Source organism: Bombus fervidus, chromosome 1 (genome assembly GCF_041682495.2).
Source record: "Bombus fervidus isolate BK054 chromosome 1, iyBomFerv1, whole genome shotgun sequence".
NCBI classification, from domain to species: domain Eukaryota; kingdom Metazoa; phylum Arthropoda; class Insecta; order Hymenoptera; family Apidae; genus Bombus; species Bombus fervidus.
In genome coordinates this window covers 16,351,160-16,370,608 of record NC_091517.1, presented here as the reverse complement: position 1 = coordinate 16,370,608, position 19,449 = coordinate 16,351,160, and the positions used below count along the sequence as shown (strand labels likewise).

The 19,449-nt window shown below is 38.1% G+C and overlaps 1 protein-coding gene and 1 long non-coding RNA gene across 8 annotated transcripts in view; one reads left to right on the top strand and one right to left on the bottom strand.

The window, feature by feature from the left end:
* Positions 1-19,449, top strand: part of Kug (FAT atypical cadherin kugelei) — a 496,927-nt gene that overhangs the window by 253,621 nt on the left and 223,857 nt on the right. The gene's annotated exons all lie outside the window — the stretch shown is intronic.
* Positions 14,520-19,449, bottom strand: part of LOC139988537 (uncharacterized) — a 74,721-nt gene continuing 69,791 nt past the window's right edge. Inside the window, exon 2 of the long non-coding RNA XR_011800159.1 lies at positions 14,520-16,934. This is a non-coding gene — a long non-coding RNA (uncharacterized lncRNA). The remainder of the gene's footprint in view (positions 16,935-19,449) is intronic.

The window sequence follows — 19,449 nt, the reverse complement described above, 5'->3', positions numbered from 1 at the left end:
TTCGCAAAACGTGGCGGTTGTTCGAGTAAATTTTAGTCGATGAAAGGCAATATAAATGGCGTGTTAAAGTGGGGAAAAATGGGGAATGTTATATAATTGGTGTTTGAGATATTATTGACGTTAAAAGTTGCATTTGTGGAAGATGTATGAGGAGAAAGGGAAAACTTTGGGCTTTTACGTAATTTCGCGTCTGGTAGTGTTTCGTGTTTCGAGTGAGAGATGAAGTTACCGCGGAGTAATACGTTGGTAGAAAGTTAGCTTAGTCTGGTCTCGTTTATGTTTTCATAAATTGGTTTGGCTTATCATTTCTGGGAATATTGTAGCAACTAATGAAAGAAAATTGTAGTGTAGTAAAACATTATCTTTTCTGTTACATGAAATAATTATATTAAAGCTAATTGTATTAAAAGAGTATAATAAAGCATATTAAGTACGTATTAATCATCTCTGCAACAGTTACGGTTTCCCATGGTGTTTCCTGCTTCTGGGTTACTGTCTCTACATCATTGTCTCGCCAAAATTCCTAGGATAAAATATACAAACACTTACGTAATAAATTACAATAATTCCAACGGAATAATACGCAGAATAATACGTTCGATATCTTGTAATAGGAATTACAATAAAAATATTTTTCTTGGTACAAATAACTTCAACTATCCTTATTAAAAAGTGCCTCTTGCACTCGTACGTTATTAACTGAATTATTAACGCGATCAATATTCTAATTATAGTCAAATATTTATCAAATACTACGTTACATATTATATCAATATTGTAGCAAATTAGTATACCCTCATAATTTCATCTTCATAATCAAAATCTAAAATATACATAGTATAATAATTGAGGCAAACAGGTATATCAATGAAACATTTTCTACCATAAATTGAGTCGCATACAGTAGATCATTAAGTCCACAAGATCGCTTATTCGGAGGCGACATTTTATTAAACCCAGCAACTTCATTTCTCTTTTTCCCCATTTCGCATTTCATTCCGTGCACCGCTAATACTCCGGCCAAAAACGCGGCCGTTAAAACAATATACAATCCCGTGGCGCAGCTTCTAATAAAAACAATCGCGCGGCAAGAACGCAAGGTAAGCATCGAGCGTAATAAACGAGGCGCCAAAAACTCTGAGCCGCTTTCGCCTCGTCACTTTACCAGAATACGTGAGCCAAACCTTTCCATTTCTCGGGGATGGAAAAAACAACGAACTCGCCGCGCCACCCGATAACGTAAATGCAAAGACTAAAAGCGCGTGTTCCTGTTGACGTGTATGCGAGCATAAGTTTCTGATAGGCCTATCGTGTTGACTGCGCAGTCGGTTCCGGTTCACAGTTTGCGTACGTCCGCGACGTCATCGTGGTATGCAGATCTCGTGTTCGAACTTGGCTTTAAGTGCCGCGTAATTCAGTCCACAAGCGGCGACCCTTTGCCTGCACCGTTCCTCTCTTCTCTTCGTGTATTTTCCACTTTCTTCATTTTCCTCCGTATAATATGATTTTCGACATCACAATTTTGGAGAGATAAATAAACTGAATTATAACACGTCGGATCTTACAGGTGGTGTTATTTATTAATCGTCGCGAAAAATTTTATCAATGAAGTTAGCTAACCACCAAATCCATACAAGTTTCAGATGAAAATATGTTATCCTATAGATTTAATTAATTTTTTGTAAAGAATCTGTATTGAAAGTTACATTTCGCTTTTCACTTGGCTTTCGCGATTAATTTGAACTTCGCGAGGACTAAAGCAAAACATCGACGTCCCGGATCATCGCGATCGAGCGTAACGAAACTTACAGCATCGTAAAATTGAATACACGGAATCTCGGTTCTTTCGGTACGTGTTCCTTTCTGTGAAAAACAGACGACCGCTTGGCGTAACCATTAAAATGGCCACAGGACTTTCAAGAAGGCACAGTTTGTCTCGTATGAAATATTTTTTTTCCAAGGCCCGATCGTCCGACAGATAAACGGGCAAGATTCGCTCTGAACCAGATCCAGCACCGCATGCAGAATGATTTATCGCAGAGACGTGCCACTTAAATCGTTTCTTTTCGAGAGAAGACAAACGCTACAACATAGTCGATTACTGCCCTCGTATCGGTGCAATTTAGTTTCCGGTGCAACTTTTGGTACACGGTTAAATGAATTCCGTGAGTTATGGACGGCGGTTGATGGAAGAATTGGTTTCACGATTGTAGGCTCAATGCCGGTGTTTTATAAGTCGTTCGAATTTTTGTTTTCAAGAATTTTGTATTCGTGATGGTACTCTAAGATTTAAGATTCGCGCGAACAGAACGCGTTGATCGAAACTTCTGAACATCGTGTATATACGTTACAGCGATAGGAATTCGGATAAAAATTTCCCACTCAATTAAATTGAATATAATATCCTCGAATGCGTAAAAAATTCTAAGATTTACTAGCACGACTAACGATTAACGAAAGTGTTAATTAAAGTTGACCTGGTAGCTCGATCGGATCAAGATTTATTAAACAAGCCTATCGACAAGATTATTGCCTACCGATAATTTATTGTCGTCGAAAAAGATCCCTGGAAGCGAATCTCGAGCAATGATCTGAGAAAAAAAAAAGGAACCATGCAAAATTCTCAACAGAACTACTCTCCGTCCAGATATTGATTTATTATCTGTTTATATCTAGCTTTATCGGCGAGTGATATCAATTCGCGTTAGGCGTAACTCGATGACAAGTGTGCATATGTGCTTGGTACCGTGAGTCTCGCGAGAAGGGGTTCGATTTTTCGAAAAAATCGGCCGGATTCTGGTGTGTAATTTAAAATGCAAAGCGCACATTGAAAAAACTGGTTCGCCGGGTCGAACCACGCGGTTGCGCTTATAATTACACGCATGATATATCGCGCGTCCAGGGTAGCAGGGTAAGACTCGTTATATCGACGTGTCCAACTTACTCGATTCTCGATAATCGTGATACGCTTTCGTAATTTCTCGTTCGACGTCTTTTTTCATATTTCTTCTTTTTAATCTTTCTTCCATTTTTAATTCTCCTTTCGAGTCAAACTTTTTTGCCCTCTGTTCACGATTTTAGACGAATTACGAGCAGACTGCCAGATAGATTTCGTTCGGTATTATCAATCATTGCCTATTAAGCTTCACCGTCGTAAAGACCACTGCGGTTTATTATTAAAAAAGCAATCTCGTTCTTCATCTCAAGCCGCTTAAGACGCGGCGACCGTTCAGATGCAAAAAGGACACTCATGCCCTGGTCGGGTGGTTTTTGAATTATTCATAGGTTTTAATACGAAGTGCACGCCTTCGTTTCGTCGATTTCCATTAAATTGCGATACTTTCATTTCGTTTCATTAACCGAGCCGTTTTCCCGGCACGTTCGTTCGTTCGTTCGCGGGGCTACCGGTTTTCTTGGGTTGTCGTTCGTCCCAGTTACGTCTCCTAGCTTCCTGTAATTGAGAAATTTCTTATTGCACCGGATATGAACGACGTCCGTTTCGATTTCAACAGCCATTGCAAGAATTAAAACCATCTCGAAATCTATAATTCCACGTTTCTCCGGTATCGTGTCTTTTGCATATTCAGAGACGAAGCAGCTATTAGGAAAAATTTGACCGAATTTTGTTTTCAGTATAGAAAGATATATGGTATTTTATTGTAGAAATCGCAAGGGAGAAAGTTAGAAATCGTAGAAATTTCTCGGTGAATCAAAGAAAATTGTCAAAGAAACGATCGAGCAGTTTGAATATCAATAGATTCGTTTAGGTTGCTATTCGAAATAAGATTTCCGTTCATTAGAACAACTGAAAATTGACGAAGATGAAATGAGTGTGGATATCGGAAATGAAAAGATATTCAGGTCTGTCAGTGGTTACCAGACGGATCGAAAATCGATAGGGAGAACAGAGGGAATTGGTGGAATGCGAATTGCTCAGTTGGGAAATTCCGTGTAGAAGGGAGGTGTAGAATTTGTAATAACAGAATGTAGAACTTGGAGAATTTAGCGTAATGGTTTACTGATTGCAAAGTGCACTTTGGAAATAGAGAGACAGAAAAGATTCTTACTTATCTTTGATAAGAAACTATTTCATTACAAATTCATTATAGCAGTTGCATATTGCCAGAAGTTTTGCCTCAACTTTTTCCTATAATGTATATTTTCCGATATCTTTTAGAATTTACCAATATAATCGTAGTAACTATGTATCATTACAATACTAATGTTTCAAAATGTTTCAATGTACAACACGCATAATATTATGAAAGATATCTACGAGTTTTCTTATAGAAGTTGTACACTACAAGAGTCAAAACATATATAACATTTTTCTCTCATGACTTCTCATCGTAATACGACGTACGTATTACGTAACATCGTAATACAAGAGCAGTTGCCAATCTATGGAAAATATGGGACTTTTGCGCGCGGAACATCGCGTTAACCAATGCGCGCATTAATCCTTAATTTACGTTTCAAAGACGAATATCTGGTGTATCTTGCGTGTAATTTGTAAAGCGAGCACTGAAAGAGCATCCGATTAAGAGTAGCAAGCTACGATCGGAGACTGCGATACTTCACGACGCAGGATATGGGATGTGGTGTCAAGCATCCTCCTGTCTCGGATTAACGATCGACTGACAAATTAAATTTATTGCGAGATTTCGTTCGCGTGATGCTTAAAGTGGCTAAACAAGCGTGAAAAGGACGCTATTTGCTTGCACGATTTCTACGATGCACATAAATTAAAAAATCTAGCCGTTTGCGCGAATGATCGAGAACTCGGATCTAATACTTAACATTTAAATCTAGCGGGAGCCGAGAATGATTTGCACTTTGAAAAGATCGTCTTGGATATAAGTTCTATATTCGAGTCGTTCACAAGCCACGTTGATCAACTTTATCGATTGAAATTATTTTTAAAGCTTATCTTGGAATTTGCTGCTATTTATGTCATCAGTCTTTTAATAAATGAACTTATGGAACTAAGTACATATTTAATTTGGTTTCTGAGGGGCTGATTTATTGAAACGTGTTGCAAATCTTCCGTATATATATATAATGGCTTTGATCGATCAAGGCTGATGGTAGAAATGAAATTATCGTATCAAAAATTTCGTTTCGCGGAGTCTACGTAACGAGAAAATTCCGTGGTCGTTGATACGTTGTGCAAGTAAACGTGCACGCTAAAAATCCAAAATTCAACACAGCGCGAAGAAAAACAGACAGAGAGAAACGGAACAAAGCGCGTATCAAAAATTTTCATGCATTCGCTACGTTCAGAGGTAGACTATGATAAAAATTTTACACCGGCCATGACTACGCGTTCAAATTTCGTCCACGAGACACGCGATGCACGCGGGCTTTATCGTACACCCAATGTTTCGCGGGATGTACACGAACCACACTACAGAATTAAAATACAACAAAAACACAGCGTACCTATTTTTGCCCTTTGTATTTTTCTTACTTTTATTTTGTTTTCCATTTCCTTTTTGTTCGCGCGTTTTGCCTCGCGTAACCTGCGGGAAAAAGCTTTTTCATCCACGATATCGTGGTGGGATCGCAATTATCGATGCATCGCTTATCGGAATTTCCCATTATACGAAAATCTGTTAGTCGAAGTATCGATAATCCGAAACAACGAGCGGTCCATGGAGTTTCGCGTGCAAAATATCGGCCGCGTCGGCTATTAAGGCTTCATCGATAGGCTAACGAATGCAGTTTTACGCGAAATTCGTCCTCTTTTCATGAACTCTCGACGAACGACAATGAGAGAACCGAACAATGATGCCATGAAGATTAACTCGAAACCATCTCACCGCCGATACCGATATACGCGTGTCGCGATTTTTTTCGAGATAAACAACGAAACTACTGATCACTGATAATGTTTATTTATGCAAGCAAATTTTGCTTTTTAACAGCGTTTTTTTTTTTTTTTGTCGGAAAATTGTAACGTTTGTTCGAAAGGGTAATTTTACGGAATGGTAAGTTCGTTAGTGAATTTGATGATTTGTTGGAAATAAACGACTGTATTATCGAACACCAAGTGCTGGTAAATTGACTGTAAGTGGAATTGTGTGCAAGCGATTCGTATTAAATACTTGTTCGAATTAGGGTTTAATTGGTGTAGAATAATATGATAAAGGTGCGACAAATTATTCACGTTTCTTTTACGTAGAATACGTTTTTCATTATGAATAATAATAATGAAATATAATAATAATAATAATAAATAAAGAATAATAATTTTTGTTCGACAGAAACAATTTAGGCTGTAAAGACAGCATCTTTACGAAATTGCAATTTACCATAGTAACGCAACATAGTATTTTCATTTCCTTCAGACAGCGTAAGTCACAAAGAACTTTATAAATAATTCTACGAACGACAAATATTAGTCACTGCGATAAAATATTGTATAATTGACTGAAGCAGCCATTCTTCCGTATTTATTCTTCCGAAGAACACGATGCTCGACTTTCAACAACGTCGACATTCTCGAGAAAAAAAATTCATAGAGCAGTAGCATAATCCGCGATCAGCGCGTAGCAAAGGTACACATAACGTTTCTCGCGAGCATCACATTCTCCGTTCGCATTGTTCGACATTGCATTCTCCGTGCTAGCGCACGGCTTCTTTTCAAGACCAGGTCAACTCCTTGCTACATCGAAGCAGAAAGAAAGAGTGGCTTTATCTCCTGAAAGGCATGGTTGGATAAAGCCACGGTTGGATAAAGCCTTTCACGACGCGTCGAACTGGCTGTTACGCGACGCGATAATGCAAAAGCTTAGAATTTGATGCGTCGATCCTTTACAAATAGCCATCGAAAAGCAAGCATCCTCAAGGATCGTGCAAATCAGCTCACCATGGAACGAGTTAATCATGATTGATATGGATTTGCTTATCATCTGTCCAATCTCTATTATTCTGTCTCTTTTTCGTCACACAACCTCTTTTCACGCTTTCTTATACTTTCTGTTCCTCGTTCTTCCTCTTCAGATTAGTTTCTCTCTATTGTTGCTGTATTTTCTTTTGTTGTCTTGTACCTTTACTTTTCACCAAGGTTCTTCGCTTGAGGTAAATTAAATTTTCAGAAGATTCGATAAAAGTCTAAGAAGAAGTATTGTGATTTATTATTAGTATCGTGAGTTATTTTTAACGATGGATAATAACGATTTACCTATAGCATGGCACGTTGCTCGAGGTAGATGTGCATGCAAGCTTGATATATGTGGAAATCGTTCAATAGTCTTTGCTTCTTTTTACTGGAATTAGCGGCAGGATAGGAATGAAGCACGTGAAAACATAAGAAACAGATGTAGAAAGGATTTGGATTGAACTACCTACGCAAAAATCAAAGCAATACGCTTTGTATTAGTGTCATGATTCGATAAAATGATTCTCAGACATTACGCGTTCTTCTCTTGTTTCACACCGATTCGAACATTCTCCTAAAACGCAACGCACAAAAGATTAAAAAATTATAAGCACTAACCGGTCAACTAGCACGTCACGACAAGATGTCGTTCGACGAGATCGCAAACGGGGAAACGGAACGTTCGCCATTCCGCGAACTCTACATCACCGTAAAGCTTCTCAGTTATATTCCGCACTATGAAGCCGCGTAGATAGCAGCAGCTTCGTTGTCGTTTAGATGCTAGAAAAAGGCCGCGAAGCCCTTTCTTCGCCGGATAACGTGGAGGGTGAAAAAGAGATTAATTCCATCTGCTTGTGTATCGCAAGCAAACGTGGCTAAAAGGGGTTGCCTGCCCTCTTTCTCTTGCTCTCGCTTTGCTCGCCTAAAGAATTGCTAATTAGCCGAGACTTGCTCTTTTTTGCCGGTCGGTGTTACACGCGCGTGTTTTCCCTTCAACGTTCCAGCCTCTTGCATCAATTTCGCATCTCTTTCGCCTCTGCCATATCTTTGCGAACATCTTTTGCGTCCATCTTACCGGACATGACTTTTTTGGACGACGGTTCTTAGGAAGCCGGACGGTAAACAGTTTTCGGAACGTGTTCACGGGACCCAGACCGGGCTGAAGCTTTTGGAAGGAAAAAGGTTTAGGAAAAGGTTGTTACGTACTTCGAATGATGTGAAATAGGAAAGGGACGTTTGTTTGGATTGCGTAAAATGTGTTTGGAAAACGCTTATTGCATAAGGGATAAAGAACGAATTTTACAGTTACTGGTGGACCTGATATTTGTGCATTTATGGGAAATTTAAGGGTAAAAAAAAAATGTACAGACTACGTATGGAGATCACAAGATCGAAGACGTAATAATTTCTTGCTAATTTCCTGATGTTAACGATATCTTTTCTTAACTACGATCGACTGCGCATATGCAGGGACTTGATTAAATAGCGCTCAACTAATCGTCGAGAATCTCATTCCTCGCACTTTCACTGAGATAATATCGACGATTTCACCGGTAGCTAGTTACTTCGTGAATAGGCGTGGATCGATCTTTTGTGTTCTTTCTTTCTCTCGTTCGCTCAAGAAGACAGGCCTTTGTTTTGATATTTGCGATGTTGAAGACAGGCAAAATAGTTACATTAAGAGATTGCATAAAGATGAGAGGAAAGGTTGGCAAGTTTATGATTCTCTGAAAAGAGATTCCCACGAGGGAATCAGACAGGCGTAGTTTCATGTTAAATGAAAGTGATTTGTTCGTAGATATTTTTATGTTCCTTCGAGAGAGATGTTTAACATTTGATATTTGAGAAGATGCATATTGTTACGAGCGTTTGAACGCGTGGAAGGAACGCAAAGAGCAGCGGCGGAAGATGCATATAAAATATTTGGCTGAAAGTAAACTTCGCTTAGATATTCTTAGATATTCTAAGTAAAGACTATGTCGACCCAGAATCCTCGAGTTACCGTGGACGATTCCGTGAGCTGTCAAACGCGACGCAAACACTAGACAACTGTACAGGCAGCACATGACATCCAATACTGATAATTCGGGATCCGTAGAAATTGATATAGCTCTGCTTCGTGCCGTTAAATCCGATACAGATATTGCTAGGGTCATAGAATTCGATATAGATCACGTAAAGTCTAGGAACTGGATATGTACTAAACCCAAACCTGCGGGATCTCATCTAGACTCCGTCAAACACGCGAGAGCAGATGTAAATGATTATTAACCCAGGAGATGTTGACGGAAGCAAACGGATTCGTATAACCTAGCTCCGACATCAGAGGATTGGGCAGACCAGATAGAGACGTTACCAGATCCATAGAAACTATCATATGAAAGACGTTCCACCTACGAAATATAATATGTGAAATATATGCGTATAATATAAGCGACCTTTGGTACGCAAGATACAATATAGAGGATTTAAAATTGGTAAAATTACACATGTTACTAGATCTATCTATGAAATTTAGACGTCTCCAAAATTGTGCTGTTACGTAATTAAACGACGGATTTTTATGTATTTGTTGGAAACTTGAAAGATCTAATAAAATACACATAGTATGGAGAAATTTGTAAAATATCCAAAGTATAGTCTTTTCTATGATACTTGACGGTTAAAACAATTTTCTACCGAGGTTCTATGCTTTTTAATTATATTCTCGGAAATATGAATTTGTATAAAAATCCGTACTCTATCTGTTAAATTCTATATTATAGTCACTTGTTCTATTCTCCGATTCCAGTTCCATCTCAATTCTCTTTCGATAAACCCATTATCATTAAGTCGATAGATTCTATCGACACATGTAAGTCTAAATCGTCGGTCAATGGACAGTTTGCAACAAGATCTGTACGTTCAGAGTCATCTGTATCCTATTGTATAAACGTGACATCTGTATCGATTCTCATGAATTCGAGGACGTTTGTGATGTGTCCCAGGAGTACATATCGTCTGGTCTAGTAATCCACTACTTACACGTGTCGACTTTCGTTGATACATAATGTACCGTTGTTGTCTTACCTTATATGTCCGAAAACATTCGTTGTGCTTATAACTGTAGCTTTTAGTGTGTACAGTTCCAAGTCTTGCAGCAAATACCACTGCGTACTGGCGTTAATTATTCTTTCAGCTTTTTGGTTGAAGTTTAACAAACATGTAATGTAAATTGTAAGTCCAACACAAACTTGAAAACGTAGAAACGCACTACGAAGAAAATCATGTACATATTGTCAGAAACATGTAAGAAATTAATTAATATCGTAGATTAATACTCGTACGTTTTACCTAAAATTTAACTCGGGTCTAAGCAACCGGGAATCCATTTCTGTACTTCTTTTAAGAACTCTTTTATCTCTAGAAACTTTAAAATATTAAAAAAACTTATTTTTACGCTAACTGAATAATCATAGGGTTTCGTTGCTTACATAAATTTCAGATCTAAATAAAATACATTACAATGCACAAAGCTCTAAGAATATTTTTACGACAGAAAAAGGAAAGAAATGGCAGTAACAACGATGGAAAAATTTCATAGGCTCTTTTGGAAAATGTAAAGGCAAAGTTTCGGTGACTTATAGACCATAACTGGTTGCCTAAGTTAAACGACTGGAGTTTTGCACCGGATAGTGACACGATGGATTAACGATTCTCCACGACAGCAGAAAGAAACTTTTAATTTATACCGAAACGGGCCGTCCCGTACAGAAGAGCCTTTCCTTCGCGATATCTTCGTCCACCCATCTTCCACCGTGACCATCTGGATATGGGACTTTTATTTTCCGACCAGTGTCCGCGTTCTCCTTTATATCTTACCAGCAAACGTCAAACGATGTGGAAACTAAGATATCCTTCCTATCGGACGTTTCTTCTTATTCTCTCACCCAGCCGAATATCATCGATTGCGACTTCCCTTCAGGTTTCGAGGAGTTTCTACGATTTCTCCACCAGACTTCTCGCGATGCTATATTGCCTAGTTTTTTAAAGCCTCGAAAGGAGTAGTTGAAACGTGAACTTTCGTTCGAATGGATCAAGCCTCTTGGTTATTGAGAAATATCTTTAAAGATGGTCAGTCTTCTAAGTACTTTCTTAGCTCGTTTTTTTACTGTGATTATCCTTCGGCGTGGAAATACAGAAAAAGGAGAATTGATTAACGAAGAAGAACTTGCTTATTCTGAAAGATATTCGGAAGTTAGACTATGTATCAATAAAGAATATATATCAAGACTATATTAAGATTCTATCCGGATGAATGAGAAAAGATAGATTTCTGACAACACGAAAGCTTTAGAAAATTAATTATTTAATTAAAATCAGATTGAGCTGTCGGAGAAATAAGAAATTTCAAGAGTAGGTAGTACAATTTTCCTTACGAAGACCGAGTGCCGTTGACAATCTAACAATAAGTGAAATCTCTCTTTTCTTTCGAATTTTCGATTTAACGAACGATTATGTTATATAATGCGAGAGATACGTCGATAAATATTTCAGAATCTTTTTTTAGATTTCTGCAAACTTATGCCAAAAATTTGTTTACCCTTGAAACATTATATAAAATATAAATTCTTTTTAAATAATTTTTCTATAAACTGCAAATCAGTACAATATTATTTAATATTTTCTGTGATATATTGCAAATGCCACTGCGAATTTCCATCAGTCTATTTCACTCAGTTATCAACTATTAACTATCCACCGCAAATTACTTCGTTAATGTTAGCATTGGATTCTCGTGATGGTTTCTTTGACTAAGATCTTGCTACACTATTCGCACTGAGAGAATTTCTGTTGTGAAACGCTAGTTTCCACAAGTTTCGAGTTAACAATCAATCACTTCGCGTGGATCAGTTGCCTGAACGCCAGGCACAGTTGCATTTAAAGCACGAGCTTTAGCTAGTAGGCGGCTTACTGGCACAAACAACCATTTGCTCCATTCTCCGTCATCGTTCCGATATATCCCATCGTTATCATTTCGTTAGAAGTCATTAGTTTCTACCTGGATTCTTCACGCTAAGTGAAACCAAAATTTGTACCATCATATGTTAATTAATATGTTAATTTCTATGATTTTTTCAAGTACAAAAATTTCATCAGTTTTTCATAGTTAAATAGATTTTATAGAATAAAGTAAAGTGAGTCATAGAAATCTCGTTGAGAAATTAATTCCTATACAAGACTGAAATGTTCTACAATTATTGCTTTAGTGTGAGATTAAATAGAAAGGTTTGTGATGCAGTGAATTTAGGTCAATGTAATTCTCGTTTGATCGTACTCCCAGTACACAACGTAATATCGAAAAGGGTGAAATATATGAGATCAAGTGTCTGCACCTTTCTCTTGCTACGTTGAGAAAACAATCTACGTTTTCTTAGATTAATAATTTAATACAATAATTATTTATTTAATTATAGTAATTTAATAAAATAATTTATTACAATCTTCTCTCATGAAACCTCAAATCCGGCGGTATTAAGTCTTCATAATCATATAATAACAGATTAGAATATTCCAAAAATCCATTCATCCTTACTTCTAATCTCCCTGAATCGCACGACACAACAATCAACCCTCTTTCACAATCCCACAAACGACATAACCAATTGCTAACTCCAATTCACGTGGCAGTCACGTCAAACAGTTATAACCCGTTTCGTTAACAATAGATAAGCCCGTCGTTCACATCGATGAAACAATTATTAAAATTCTTCTTACCTGACATTTTCCACGGCGAACACTAGGAACGTTTGCGATTCAACCCGCTGCGACCCTTGCAGTCGTAATGTATTCGCGTCGTACCAGAGCGAGCAATATTTCAGCAGAGACTGAGATAGCGTCAATATGGCGGCTACCGGGCCCGACACCCATTGACCCCGCATCCCACTCGTTCGATCTTAAACGGTTCATTCATAAACGGACGGTGGGCGTAAATGAATCGTATTCCGGCGTTGTTAATATCGTAACTCGGTGGCGTGGGCGTGGTCGCGGGGTTTGTTAATCGAGCGTCGTATCTACGGACGCGGAGAAAATGTATTACTTAGCCAGTCGGAAGGGCGTATCATAAATTTCCCAGTGCCACAGCCGAGATTTATATGAGACACGGTCGAACGCAGCGTCGCTCTACCACCATCTAATCGCTTGCCCTTCTTATTACATTTTCTTACGACCTCTCTTACCCCCTGTTTCTTCGCCGTGTTCTTCACCACGAATTTGTCCCTTGGAGAATAATCGTTTATCCAAGAAAACGATTTGGCGCGGGTCTGAATGATCGACGAGGAAACGTTAAAGATGGTTACACTTGTTTTAAGAAGTTTTTGAAATCTCTAGAAATTTGGATGTCCGTCGTTGTTGGATGTAAATAAGTTTGGTTCAGGGTACCTTGGTAGTGATTCTTTCTGTTCTTACTTGGTGGAGTTTCAGTTGATAGTAGAAGGTTTCAGACACTTTAACTCGAATTAGTGATTTTCAAATGAAAGGAGGAATACGTACTACGAATCATAATTTGCATCATAATCGCATATTACACTGATTTGTACCCTAGTTCTGTCTAAATAAAAAGTTACCACACAAATTGTTAAACTATAATTACCGGCTGCTTAAGCAACTAATTTCTGCCACATTCAATTTTGTAACAGTATCGTAGAAAATTAATAATAATTAGAAAGCTGAAAAGAATCGCGACAGGGATACTCTAGCTTGATTAAGCTATTACGACAATCAGTAGAAATCTTCTTCCTAGTAGTTTAATTGAGTTTAACTAACTGCCATTTACAATTCTACGAAATCAAAGGTCGCTGTTTGTTGCTTGGAAAAGACAGGTTGTAATTTGTAAATCATCTTGAAACGATATGACAAAGGGGTTATACATCTGCTAGTAGGTTGATAGATTTACTTCGGTTGAATGAAGATATATCGATTGAACTAATGCGTATAGATCTCGCTTGATCTGATAACCTGAATTCAGTCCTACGATGATCAAAGTTGTGTTAGCTTCTTAAGATCTATTGTCGCGAAACGCTATAAATCCCGACTCTAGACCAGGCTCTTGACGTTCTATTGTGCAGTGCTAAACAGAATTTCCAGTTCGATGGTTCACAAATATTTTACTTAAAGGCAGTGATATGGATCTTATCTATTGCAGAAAAGCATTAAATCGGACTATTCTTTCCTTCTTCCTTTACTACAAAGGTATGAAAATTCTAAATTTTATTCAATGAATTTTCTGCACGTTCACACAATTCCGCTCCATTTTCCTAATTTTCTTTGCTTAAATACCAAATTTCACGACAGGCTAAATGCCACATAGTAAATCACAAACCAGAGGGTTCTTGAATAATAATTTACCAACTAATAATACCAGTAAACTGATAAATTACAAATTGTAGATTACAGACTTTTTTTTACATGACACGAGTTGATCAAATAATTTGCAAAATTTATTGGTAATATTTTATCAATCCTATCAAACTCGTTACTCTGTTAAGATAGAGAATTTCCCAATATGTGTTTATATAAATCGTAGTTTATGACTTGTGTAAAGTTTCATTAATAATACTAATTCTATATACTAATTATATACTTAGTTATATAACGCTAATTGTGCAAGAGGATCCAGAACTTGCACAAAAGAATTACTTAAAAATGGAAGCTTGTTCTAAAAATAGAACTCTAAATATAGAAGACTAACCATTATACACATACATTCGTGGCAGTTGTTGCGGCAGGTAGTCAGTTGAACGAATCAGGCTTTTCCCCGGTGCTACGGAGATAAAGTCACTGGGACACATCGGGTAGGTAAGACAAATAGAGGACAGCTCTGTCGGGCCTCCCGGTAAAGCCGACCAAACACTAATGAACCCGACGAGTCCCTTGGAATGGTATCGGTCTGGGGACTCGACCACGCTCTGGGTGATTAGTCGTTAATGCTTATCATTAACCCCCGGGGTTAATTCCCGCATTAATTACTCGGCCGTGTCGCCTGTTGGAAACTATCTCAACTCGGTGCACGCGTGCACACGCTGCCACACAGGTGCTTCTGGTTTCGCGTGGTTCGTGTGCGCTGCCACCGTGAAAACCAGACCCAACCTCCTGTTCACGAGAACCAGAGATCGTTCGTCTTCGAACGAATTACTTCGCCAACGATTTATTTTCCTTCTGATAATTGTAATTTGAAATTACCCCGTTAAATTCTACTTTTAATTGAAACATTATTTGTCCCTATGTTTGTTCCTTTTTATTGAAATTTCCTTTTTGAAATCTAGAAGCTAATTTGTTTATTTACTAATATTATTAATCGGTAAATTATTACGTAAGAGATTTCAGCAAAAGATAAAATTTGTGTACCGTTTCTATGTAATAGATCTACAATATCGATCATCATATTTGTTGAAGATCATTTCCAAAACGCGTTCACGAAAAGGTATTTTGAGCAATTATGTTACATAATGCGCCAGTCACAACTCACAAAAGGAAGGAGTGAACTTTACGACATACAGATATCATCGGTCATTATATCACACTGATAATTAAGGCATCGCGATGGTCAGCCAGTACGTATTAAGAGACCTGGCGTTTAGATCGACCAGAGCAGTTTAAGTTCAGCGAATCGCGTGTCGAGAAAATATTACGACTGGCCGAGTTGGCCGGAAATCCGCTTCTTTATGCCAACGCGATACAGGTCCCCCACGAGGATCCTTTAATTCTCCAGAAACCTAGATAATACTAACAAACAAAACAACTATATAACAACCGCAAACGACACTCTCCAAATAATGTACTCATTAAAATGTATAAAACTCTTTTTAAATCCTCCCTGAAAGCTCTTGGTCACACGTACATTAGTCTGAAAATTTTCCCTGCCACACAAAGTATGCATTTCTAACTTGCGCTTTGCTCGAAAATTTTCATTGCCCTATCATTTCGTCGCGTGCGTTAATTTGTTAAAAAAACCATCGTGAGTCACTCGGATGTTTTCAACGACGAAGCAATTAATTTGATCACTTAGTCACCGGCCGATCTAATTCCTATCGAACCCTTTGTTGAGTAGAATTCAATTTGTCTCGAGAACAATTTATTACTCTTTTAGGGCTATAATTCAATTTGTCTCTGAAGCAATTTATTCTCGTAAAAAGAACGACGGAATGGTTCGAACGAAAAGCTAATTACGTCGTGAAATTTGATAATGCGCCATGAATAAGGAATTTGCTTTCCGTTTGACGAAAAATCGCGGATGTACTCCGGTGACGTAACGCCAGTGCGACGTATCGGATATCCGGCGTAATAACTTCGGCTCGCGGGACAAGTTTACGAGGGAACTGTCATGCAATAAAGATGTACAGTTCGGTAAATAGCATTTGGAATTCAATGCAATGTGTGCCGAAGGCATAATACACTTGTAACCGTCATACAGAGCCAATAAAATTTCTCCTGCGATCTTCGCCCTCCCGAGTGAAGATGTCTGCTGTGAATAATCGTGCCACGAAGTCGAATCAATCGTGCGAACGCGGCTTAAATTCTGAAAGAAGTAGCAGTTTGTTGACCCTGAAAAATACGAACGTCGTTTACAGCTCGAATTCGGACTGGTTGCAGATCACTTGTTTAAACCAGAATTTTTTTCAAGATCTCCGTCTGTTTTGAATTGCAAATGAATGAATTTATAACGATTTCATTTTACCTTGATGTAGCAAGAATATTAAATTTAAAAGAAACCTTCGTCAATGTTTTATTTTTTAAAAATTTTTACAGTAACACGAACGCCACGAATATAATAATAGAATATTTAGAAGAATTGATTTATAAATGTAGCCTTCATAATCAGCAGTTTTGCCGTAATATTTTATGCATTCTATTTAAATGTTCTTCATCAAGAATTTTCCTTGTAGGTTCTTTTACCCAAGCACCTTGGCGACTTCTCACTGTGAATCAGGTTTACCGTTAATCGCACAAACAACCCGTCTGGCCTCCAGATTTTTTCTTCGTACGTTCCTCAATGTTCAACCATCACACGTTCCTGAAACATTCAACCAAGAAGATATCCAACATATTCTTTCGAAATTATTTGAATTACACTTCACATGTTTTTCACATGCTGTACACTTTTTAGACTGTTGTTCATTTTATTTACTATTATTATTGCTTCCTATTCTTCTATTTACATCATATTGCAAACCTGTAATCAGCTTGAATAAAGCTCTTAAAGTAATACGATCAATATCGTTGGTAAGCAAATTACATTCCAGCAATAGAAAAGTAAAACGATTCGAACAAAACAAACAAGACGATACTAAAAACGCAGGTGTTTTTTTAAGAAAGGTGTGGCAACGGTATCTTTGATCATTTGCAAAAATAGGCAGGCCGCGTCCGCTGTAACTTTTCTTGAGTAGAGATTTAATCGTCCGCAGCTGACCGAAAATATATATCGCCTAGACGGGTGGTGTACGGAGCTGAAAATTTCCTTAATTTCCCCGACGAAATTGCGCCGACCTCGATGAAACCGGCCTCGCCGGTGCCTCGCGCCGTATATATCCGAGCATGAGACCGGTCTTTCCACCCTCGAACGAGGGTGATGGCTGGATAGACGTTGCCAAGCCAGTCGGGGTAACTTGAAGTATGCACTTGTCGCATGCAACCTCAACTACGCCGTGTATTTTCGAGCAGACGCGGAAGCCTATCCTTCTTTTCTCCTTTCCGGAATCCTTACCTTCCTTTCATTTTTCTCCCTCAATTATTTAACCCGCTGCCGTCTATGAAATGTTTGGTGTAATTTCGACTTCCTTGCTTTTTGTATATCAAAGAAATTCGAGATCTTTTATTGTATTTCGTAGAAACTAAAATTAATAGGAAAATTTTAAGTAAAATTTACTTTAGTCGTGTTTTGGAATAGAAATTCTAGGCAATTGAATTGACGGATACATAGTGAATGATATTATTAAAAAACGTATCGATCGAAAGTAAATATTTTCAAATTTATGACCAATAGTTTTCGGTATTTTGTTGATGGACAGTAAATAGTCGCATAAAAAATGACTAAAGTTCGTGGATTTCTCTGTGTTAAATACGAAGAAAGTTCAAGTACTAAACCTGAATTGTGAAAGATTCTGTCTCTGAGATACAATTACTTTGAAAATCGTTCCCTTGTTGTTGAACTTGCAATCTTGTCTTATAGTTGATCACTTTGAGATCGCTTTGTGTTACTTAAAGCGGTTTGGACACGTAGTTGCTCTGTACTCTAGTAATCCGTAAGTACTGTGACGAGAAGTTTCCTCACGGGTAGATAGATTGCAATGGACCAGTTACACGGTCTTCCTTTGGAATTGTAGTATATTTTGCTCCAATACAAACGCCTCAAGAATACAGAAGTGCATAAAAGGGACTATGTTCCAACTAGAATTGTTTTATGTTTCTACGTCTTACAACTTTAATTCTCAAACACCATTGTAAGATTTGACATGATATAAAATAGTAGTTAAAAGTACGAAATATACGAATTTCTATAGTGTGCGGAAATAAAATATTCGTTAGGCGAACAAATATATTCCTTAAGTACACTGTTCGTGTAGATGTAGGAGAAGATGAAAGTATCAAAAATTCCTCTTCCTCTTCCTCTAATCCTTTGACATACAATTAAATAACAAAATATTCTACATAAATAATACTGAATTTCATCGAATTCTCCATAGAAAAAGATGACCAAAACGAAAGAATTTGTATCATTTTAGAATTCAATAAAAAGTCGATGTTCTTATAGTACGAATAAAAATATTTAACTTGTTGGCTGTTGTTTGATTTAAATATTTCAACTTAAAGTTCTTCATTCCGACACCTGCTGCTGTCTGGTCACGAAAAGTGTTAAACCACGTGATTCGTTCAAACTTATCCAAAGTTTGAAAGTGGTGTTTCGCCCTCCGGTCCTTTGGTTCGCTATCGGTTCTCTCCCTTGGAGACACGTGTATCTGTCGACGCTCCGGAAGTTCTTTTCATCTTTCTTCTCCTCTGCCTCCCCTCGAACGACACCTCGAGAAAAAGTTACGCCTTGGCCAACTTGTTCCCCGAGTTTCTTGTGTCAACCAGCCTCTGTACATGGCTTCCAGCGGCAGTTTGGCGATTGTCAAGGCGGTTTGCAGTTGGTTTCGTTGTCGTGCTAGGGGACTCTCGTAACAGTGTCGAATTAATTGGCCGTCGTCCCGTCAATATCCAGTTTCGCGCGCGTGTTAATTGATACACGAGATTTACGAGGCGAAAGCGCGAAAAAAACCAGATATAATATCGCGCCGTGGTGGTTCTGAATAATGAGTCCGATATCCATAATTGTCTATCAAAACTCGTTCGCGCTCGCGTGCACCTTGATCGCCGATTAACCGTGGCGCAGCGAATCGTTTCTTCTCGATCCTTCGCTCGCTTTAAAATAAAAAGGAGAGGCTAGAGACTTCCAGATTTGTGAAAAAAAGAAAGAATTATGCGGGAGTTACGTACTCAGTGTGGGTCAATCCAGTAGGCGTTTAGTCGCGAAAAATCCTACAGGTTTT